Raw genomic sequence first — 9,005 nt, 5'->3', positions numbered from 1 at the left:
CTTCTGATCTAAGCTCTCATAGAAGTGCCGAAACCAGGTCAAAAGACTTAATGTTTGCGACCGAGGGATGTAACTGTCGGTGAGCTAGGCTATACATCCGGATGGGCTTCGTATCACACTCCCACAATGGTTATACGGACGACTCTTGCTAATTCGACCCACAGTAAATAGAAGTAATTGTCCAGTTGATAAACTGAAGAAATCATACTTGTTTTGAAACATTTGATAAGTCGAAGTAATTATCATGACAGACCGCAGGCAAACGCACTATAATTCGAAGTTAGTGGCTAACTTATACTCAGTAGTTCGAACTGATTCCTCAATTGTTTTCGTACTTGTTTCGTCATTCAGTTCTTCACGACATTCATTTGCTTACTCAATAATGTATACTGTACTACAGTACATATATCAATTGTAAAAAAGGCCTCGAAGAAGTACAAGTGGTTGACTGTCACAGAAAACAAGCGGGATACTCTGCCATTAAATGTGGAGTGAAAAAATGGATGCAGCAAATACTTTAGGGTTTCCACCATGCCAGCCATCCACTCTGTCGACAATCGTGTAACTGAAAGATTTATCCGCACAAAACATTTCTTATATGGAGAGGAAGAGGATCAGAAAACGTGACTTCTCGCATCTTAAAGAATATATACACTATATATCCGGACACCATGCTGAAAAATACTTACAAGTTCGTGGCACCCTCCATCGGCAATGCTGCAATTCAATATGGTGTTGGCCCACCCTTAGCCTTGATGACAGCTTCCACTCTCGCAGGCATATGTTCAATCAGGTGCTCGAAGGTTTCTTGGGGAATGACAACCCAGTGCTGCACTGAGGAGAGGTATCAATGTCGGTCGGTGAGGCCTGGCACAAAGTCGGCTTACCAAAGCATTCCATAGGTGTCCTGTAGGATTCAGGTCAGGACTCTGTGCAGGCCAGTCCATTACAGGGATGTTATTGTCGTGTAACCACTCCACCACAGGCCGTGCATTATGAACAGGTGTTCGATCGTGTTGAAAGATGTAATGGCCATCCCCGAATTGCTCTTCAACAGTGGGAAGCAAGAAGGTGCTTAAAACATCAATGTAGGTCCGTGCTGTGATAGTGTCACGCAAAACAACATAGGGGTGCATGCCCCCTACATGAAAAACATGACCACACCATAACACCACCGCTTCTTAATTTTACTGTTAGCACTACACAATGACGTTCACCGGGCACACGCCATACCCACACCCTGCCATCGGATCGCCACATTGTGTATCATGATTCGTCACTCCACACAACGTTTTTCCGCTGTTCAATCGTCCAATGTTTACGCTCTTTACACCAAGCGTGACGTCTTTGGCATTTATCGGCGTGATGTGTGGCTTATGAGGAGCCCTCGATCATGAAATCCAAGTTTTCTCAGCTCCCGCCTAACTGTCATAGTATTTGCAGTAGATCATGATGCAGTTTGGAATTCCTGTGTGATGGTCTGGCTAGATGTCTGCCTATTACACATTACGATCCTCTTCAACTGTCGGCGGTCTCTGACAGTCAACAGACGAGGGCGGCCTGTACGCTTTAGTGCTGCCCGTGTTCCTTCACGTTTCCACGTCGCTATCACATCGGAAACAGTGGACCTAGGGATGTTTAGGAGTGTGGAAATCTCGCGTACAGACGTTATGTCACAAATGAGACTCAATCATCTGAGCACGTTCGAAGTCCGTGAGTTCCACGGAGCGCTCCATTCTGCTCTCTCACGATGCCTAATGACTACTGAGGTCGTTGATATGGAGTACCTGCCAGTAGATAGCAGCACAATGCACCTAATATGAAAAACGTATGTTTTGGGGGGGGGGGGGGGGGTCCGGATACTTTTGATCACATAATGAAATAGCTTAGTCATTGTAGAGGACAAAACGAACGTGTCGAATGTTATTTGCTTATAGAATAGACTAAGTCATTCGCTGTCACTCGAGGCATCGAAGGATTCGTATCTAGTGAGAAGTGGCTCATTAAAAAAATAAATCGCTTCGTTTTAAGAATATTTGTGGAGAAACTGCAAGCGCTGATGACACAATATGTTTGACATGGAAAAATGAGCTATAAAGTTTGCTTTTTCTTAATTTCTCCTTGATCCGTCAAACTTTCGTTAGTTCGAACTCTCATTTACTCAGACCATTTCTGAGGTTCCTTGAACATCGAGGAAGCTAGTTTCGACTTTACTACCAGCCACCGACACATAGCAACGGAAAGACATGGAGAACAGTCAACTACCTTTGGAGATCCATTTGGTAATTTCCATCTTGGTTGAAGACTAAGGCGCAGCGACTGTCTCTGGTGGGAAACCCGCGCGCCCCATTGGGACTTGAGGCGAGTGGAGCCGGGATGACGGTGACCACCATTGACATGGGTGACAGCCTTCTGCTCAACTGCGACCCCTGTGCAGAGGACAGTGAAGTTGCTTTACGGTTACGTCGTTCGTTAATCCAACAGAAACAGAAGTAAGTACTTTGTGAAATCTCTTCTCCATTCACCGCCGACCTTATTTATAATGAAATGAATTACTGTGATGGCAAAAGCATAAGAACGTTTAGGGTTCAGTAGCTAAATCGGTAAAAACGGAACCCTCGTAGGAACGCTTTGTTGTTTCTCCCAGGAACAAGTAGACGTATCGAGTTAATATTTATGTCACATACTAAAGTCAACGGTCCCTTGGAGACGTAAAAAATGTAAGCTTCTGAGTCAATGCAATCGAAAGATGCCGCCATTTATGTCACATATTTTGGTACTTGCAAACTCACTTCCCTTTGACCTAGAATCATTAAATTTGTCAAGCAGCAAGATTTCGCTGTACAGGTAAGGTAAAAAACGCGAAAATTGTTAAACTGTAAGCATATCACACAAAAATATCATTTTACCATTGGAATTTACATTGAATTCATCATCTTTCAAAAGCATAATAATAAAATACCACTGCATAGAATGTAAGTTGTAGTCAGGTTTTAGTAAATAAATAAAAATATTTTATTAAATCTCCCCTACCTACATATACGAATTGAACTCCCCTGCATGCTTCTTTTTGTACGTCCGGACTAGTCTTAGGAAATGCTTTAGAGGTTTTGATAATCCTTGAAATTCCCGGGATCGACATATTGCATATGTCGATTTGGATAACATGCAAAAATGGTCGAGATTGTCGATTCCGAGGGCTGAGATGAGCTGTCTATGTATATAATTAAGTTTGTTCGGAGCCCTCAGTGAATGATTCCTACTCGCACTTGGCCAATTTTTTAAAGATGGGTACAGAATTTTGGGTTGTTTGATATCGCTCTACTTTCCGTCTACAGTATCACACCTCCATACAGCTTACGGGAGAATATTGTACCTAGAGGATAGTGGACCTAGGCACAAACGATGTTATTTGGTCAGAATTCAGTTTAGTGGCTGATTTTAGAATCACATGAGGGGGGGGGGGGGCACTAGAGACCCCCTTAAGCTTTTTTCACCATTTAGTACAGCTTTTGTTGGTGCTGGACTTGCGCAGCATTTGTAAATATTTCGAATTATACACATTTAGGAGTTGTGTAATATATTAAAGCTATCAGGAATATCTCGGTAGTTCTTCCGGTACAGGATTTTGTGGTAAGTAAAATGCTACATACTTTTAGAACTATTTCTACAGGGTTCATCAAGGGAATCGCATAATTTTCAAATAAAATGTACATAGTTTTACTTAAAAATATTTTTAATTGTGAGAATAAATAGTGTATGTTGAGAATTTCACAGTTTCATTCATGTTTTGAATATACACGTCACTCAGATGTTGACCATTTATGTTCATGCATTATTGCAGCCGGTTCCAAAAACTCTGAGTAGCATCAATTAACATGTGACGTAGAGTACAAACGATTTCCTATTGGATTCTTGTATTCAGATCTTCAAGATAAGGTGGTTTGTTAAAGTGAGCTGACCATTTAGGGGTCTGTATCACAGACACCTTAACCCGATCGATGTTTTCGGACATACAAACTGAGTTTACAGAGCCACGTGGTTTCATTTTTATTTACACAGCCAGTTGTGTTGAAGTTACAAACCACCTCCATGTAGCGTTGCAGTCAGGAGCAGATCAACAGACCATAATATTAAAATGTGTTGTGCACCAATGTTGTTAACATTTGGGCCTCTAGAGGCACCGTTTACTTGTCTTGGGACATGTGTTGGAGAAGCTCAGTTGTCTCTCTCTTCACTTTGTGCGTAGGATCGTCTTCTGTCCTCCTGTAGTCCACGTCCTCTAATAGGACATACATTTTCTGCCGGTGTACTTGACTTGGTAGCGAAACCGTAGAATTTCCTTTGTCTGCTGGGAGGATGACTGTCTCAGAACTTTCTTGAAGGCACTTAAGTGCTTTCCTCTCTTCCATGGGGATTTTTGGCTTCAGTGGAGCAACCCTGGTAAGTGTACGGCGTGTTTCACGTTATATTTCCTTCGTGGTATCCCGTGGAAATGCAGGAGCAACCGTTCCACCACGCTGATTAGTTCCGCTGTCGGTGAGATCGTCCATGTCGGTACAAAACTTATCCCCTTTCCTAGTACAGATAAGGTAGCATCGTCAATCATTTTCTCTATATGACTGATTACAAACCCCTAAGGTTCTTCTCACGGTGATTTGCCCGCAAGATATTTGTATTTAGAGGCTTGTACAAGTGGCTGAATTGTTGGCTGGAGCTGCAGGTGGAGCTAAAAATCTTGCTTGAGGTCTCTTCGAGTCCCTGCCTTGGGCCAGCCTGTCTTTTTTGGTGATCTAGTTGATCGCTGGAGTTCTGACGTGATCAACGACCTCCGAAAAAGTATCACTCAGTCCTCTCGGCATCTAAGCAGGACATAAGAGACATTCCTTCCTATTATGAAATTTGTCAAGCTTCTTACTTTGCTGTGCATCTTTTCTCAACAGAGATGCCGGCCGCTGTGACCGATCGGTTCTAAACGCTTCAGTCCGGAACCGCGCTGCTGCTACGGTCGCAGGTTCGAATCTTGGCTCGGGCATGGTTGTGTGTGATGTCCTTAAGTTAGTTAGGTTTAAGTAGTTCTAAGTCTAGGGGACTGATGACATAGGATGTTAAGTCCCATAGCGCTTAGAGCCATTTTGAATCAACAGAGACACTTGCTGTGTGATTTTAGATTTTCCCGCAGTAGGAAGATATTTTGACGGGGCGAGTGGGGGTGAGAGAGCATAAAGACAGCCAGCAGAAGACAATCAGCCATCAGGAACGCCTGAAAATGGCAAGGGCTCTCTTGCCGAAATATCGCTTCTTGTAGATGATGCTAAGCGCCTGAATATGCTAAATATATTCAAAATCTTCATACGCCAGGAAAATGTAAAGTCACATATCAAGTACTTCTACGGGGAGGAGGGGCACAGCAAGATTAAGAAACATGAGCACAAACACCACATAACATCGAACAGCCAACGAAGTCCACTGTTGCAGAGCCATGGATCTCTCACAAAGACGTCACCAAATTGCTGCAGCAGTCGCACACCTTCTGTGATTAAGTCCTAAAAATACGGTTAGAGATTTGGCCACACAACGAACTAATAAATATAGACAGCGGTTTTCAATTAAGCAGGCTTGGGACACAGCCTTCAGTGCAGTCGAAGCACAGTGGCAATATGTGTGGAAATCCAATCCCGTCATAGCATCTGAAGAGGACGAGGACGCACTGTCGCCACACCGACACTCGTATCCGGTGCTGGCGGCAGCGGCACTGAGGACAATGGGCCGTTCCCCGACGACGCGCTTCACGCATTCCTCCATCACTGCGTCAGGTCCGTAACCGGGGACGGCTGACTATAGGCTGCCAGCGGTGGGACAAGGGATATAACGGTGGCGCAACTGGAAGACAATCAATCTCCACGAATGCCTGAAGAAGACGAAAGTCGGTTTGCCGAAATATCACAACTTTTGGACGATAGTATCCAGCTGCACACCCAACAAATATTAAAAACGATTATTTTTCATATTCATTCTATAGAAATCACGTCACAGATTCGTACTGTATATGATAAGTGAGGGAAATGTGGTTGGAATGGAAGTCATAAAGTGAACGACAGTGTCTGCGTTTATTGCATTTTATGGTTTACAAATGGACCTTTCAAGAAAGATGTAGTTATGCCATATTCCAGCCGCTTGTGCGAAGGACGTGTGTGGCCAAAATTTAAAAGATTTTCGAAAGGGAAAATGATATTTCAGGAGCTAATTTGGAAAAATAGAGAGAGAGGCAGACACAACTTACTAAGGAGACGAGAGAAAGGTAGATGAAAAGCTGGAATACAAAACGAGACAGTAGCATGTGACCTAAGACACCTACCCTGGAGAAGAGCTGAAACACAATGGAGCTATACGTTGACGACTTAGAGTTGTTTGCCCTGCACCAGGAGCGTAATTCAGAAGGGTTTTTCTGGAGCCAGGTGCGAGAGACATTAAAATGGTCTCTCCCCCAAAGCTCCTGCCTGGTTATTCAAAGACTGTAGTGTATGTTGCGTCTTAGTAAGGGCTAGATACCGCCCTTTGGGTTCGCCCAATCAGCACTGCTGTAGCAGCACATTAATCTGGGCGCAACGCTCTGTATCCAATGTAAAATCTTACGGTGAAACGAAAAGGTAATAAAGTATATTAATTTGTATCGATCCATGATGCGTCTCACTACTGGGACTACGTAATACTTGTGAGACGATTTCATACAGGAACGGAGCCATCAACGTACTAAAGTGCACTTTTAACACATCCCACGCACCAGCTTTGCGGCCACTGTGCGGCAGACGGACGTTAATTGAAGGATAATACCACTGTTCTGCCTAAAAAAAAGCGTTCCTTTGATAATTTTTTTGAATGGAAAGAAAAGTGGTGGAGCAATAATTCTTGGGGTAGTTATTGAGCAAATACGTAAGTGTATTACAAAAAATTTTTGTCGGAAAATATTGCAAAATGGCGCCACTTCAGCAATTCTCCAATGCTTGTTAAATTTGATGCGATCTGGGAGAAGCAATATGACTGGTGCCAGTTTCTGAAAAAAAAAGAAAACAAATATATGTAATCGACGTGAATGTAGCTGTGAGCCACTTAAGGGATTATAGAAATATTAATTTTTGTACAATTGGCGAGTGTTTGAATAAAGTCGTTCAATTTTAACCAAAAAAAGGACAATCATTTGTTGATAATTATTGTTTAACTAATCTAAAATCCCCTACGTGGTTCACCTGCAAATGTTAATAAATTTTATTATGAAATTTTCAAAGTCGTAGTTGAATTTTCAAATACAAAGACTGAACATTATTGGAGTCATGCTTCGTGCCATTTTGAAAAATCCTATTTCGAGAAAAACGCATTTGAAGTTTTGAAATATGTTATAGACTTGAACAAATGAAAGAAATCTACTTTTAGAAAACTCTTAGCATCAATCTGCTATCCGATGACTGACTTGAACTGTTTCTGTTGCGATCGAAATCATATCCACTAATTTCTTACAGAAAAACTGAAATATTGTAGTGACAATTCCATGGATACACAAAACTTTACAATTCGGTTTATTTCGACTCTAAGCAGCCGCATTGCTAAGACGGTTGATTTCGTATGCGTTCTGTATGAACTTAGTACTTGGTTCAAATGGTTCAAATGGCTCTGAGCACTATGGGACTCAACTGCTGAGGTCATTAGTCCCCTAGAACTTAGAACTAGTTAAACCTAACTAACCTAAGGACATCACAAACATCCATGCCCGAGGCAGGATTCAAACCTGCGACCGTAGCGGTCTTGCGGCTCCAGACTGCAGCGCCTTTAACCGCACGGCCACTTCGGCCGGCTTAGTACTTGGTATACAAACTTCTGGGCGCTTTGGACAATCAATAATTATTGTGAACCCTAAGGCTCGAGGGCTTCGTTCTTGCAACATGATGTCTGCATTGTACGTTTTATATTTCACAAGTTGAGAAATAATAGAGAAAAGGCCAAGAAAACTTATAATCTTGTAGCTCAATCCGAAATTCTGGTCAGTGTCTTCCATTTTCTTAGCAAGGGCACTGAGTCCTTCCGAACTGCTCTCCACCTCAAATATATTCTTCGGGCGCTTTCATGACATACCGGTTCGACACCGAGTTGGATCGACTTTTTCGTACCTTTTTCTTCCGAGTACACTTTCTTACCACTCATTCGTACTTTCCTGTGTGCTAAAGGATCACAAGTCAAAGCTGCAGACAAAAATCAAGATTCGAAGCGAAAGAATTATGTTTTTCGTACACGTACTGACGCTTGCTGGTGCCAAGCTAACCTACTATTTTTTTGAAACGCTTCTAACTGTACCGAAACACTGCGGGGGGGGGGGGGGGGGGCGAGTTGGTGCAGGAGGCCGTGTGGGTTATCGCAGGCGCTGGAGGAGCTCGGAATTCCACTTCATGGATTAGAATTTTTGACTCATATTTTAGATGGTTCAAAGCATCTTTTAAGCAAATAAAAACTATTTTCTTGAAAATTCTAGAGTGATGTTACACCTTAACGGCGGCGCTTTGCGGTAGCTCGTCGCTGGTCGTTTCACGAGTGGAACGGCCCACGCAGCCGGTGTGTGCGCAGCCAAGGGAGTGGGCGGGCGCGGCGCTGGAGTCTGCGGACGGCCTGGAGGACCGCTCCGGCTGTCCCGGGGGGCCGCGCTTCGTGGCGCAGGTGGTGCTCCTCGCGCTCTGCCCTCTGGTGATGCTCGCCGCCGTCGCCGCCTTCTGCTACTTCCACCGGAAAGCCATCTAGCCTTACCACACTCACACACTGCTTTCCATGCATACTCGCTGCGGTGCTTTCAGCCTTACTAGGTAAGAAAACGAAGATTCGGTGTTTACATCCCACGTAAAGCGCGGTCATTAAAGACGCACCACAAAATTAGACAGAAGAAGGATGAGGAATTGAAACGGCCATGTCATTCTCATGGGAACTATCCCGTAAATTTAGTCCAGAAGTTTGCGGAAACACCG

Source organism: Schistocerca nitens, chromosome 1 (assembly GCF_023898315.1).
Source record: "Schistocerca nitens isolate TAMUIC-IGC-003100 chromosome 1, iqSchNite1.1, whole genome shotgun sequence".
NCBI lineage: Eukaryota > Metazoa > Arthropoda > Insecta > Orthoptera > Acrididae > Schistocerca > Schistocerca nitens.
The sequence above is the reverse complement of the archived record's forward strand: the minus strand, read 5'-3'. Positions refer to the sequence as shown.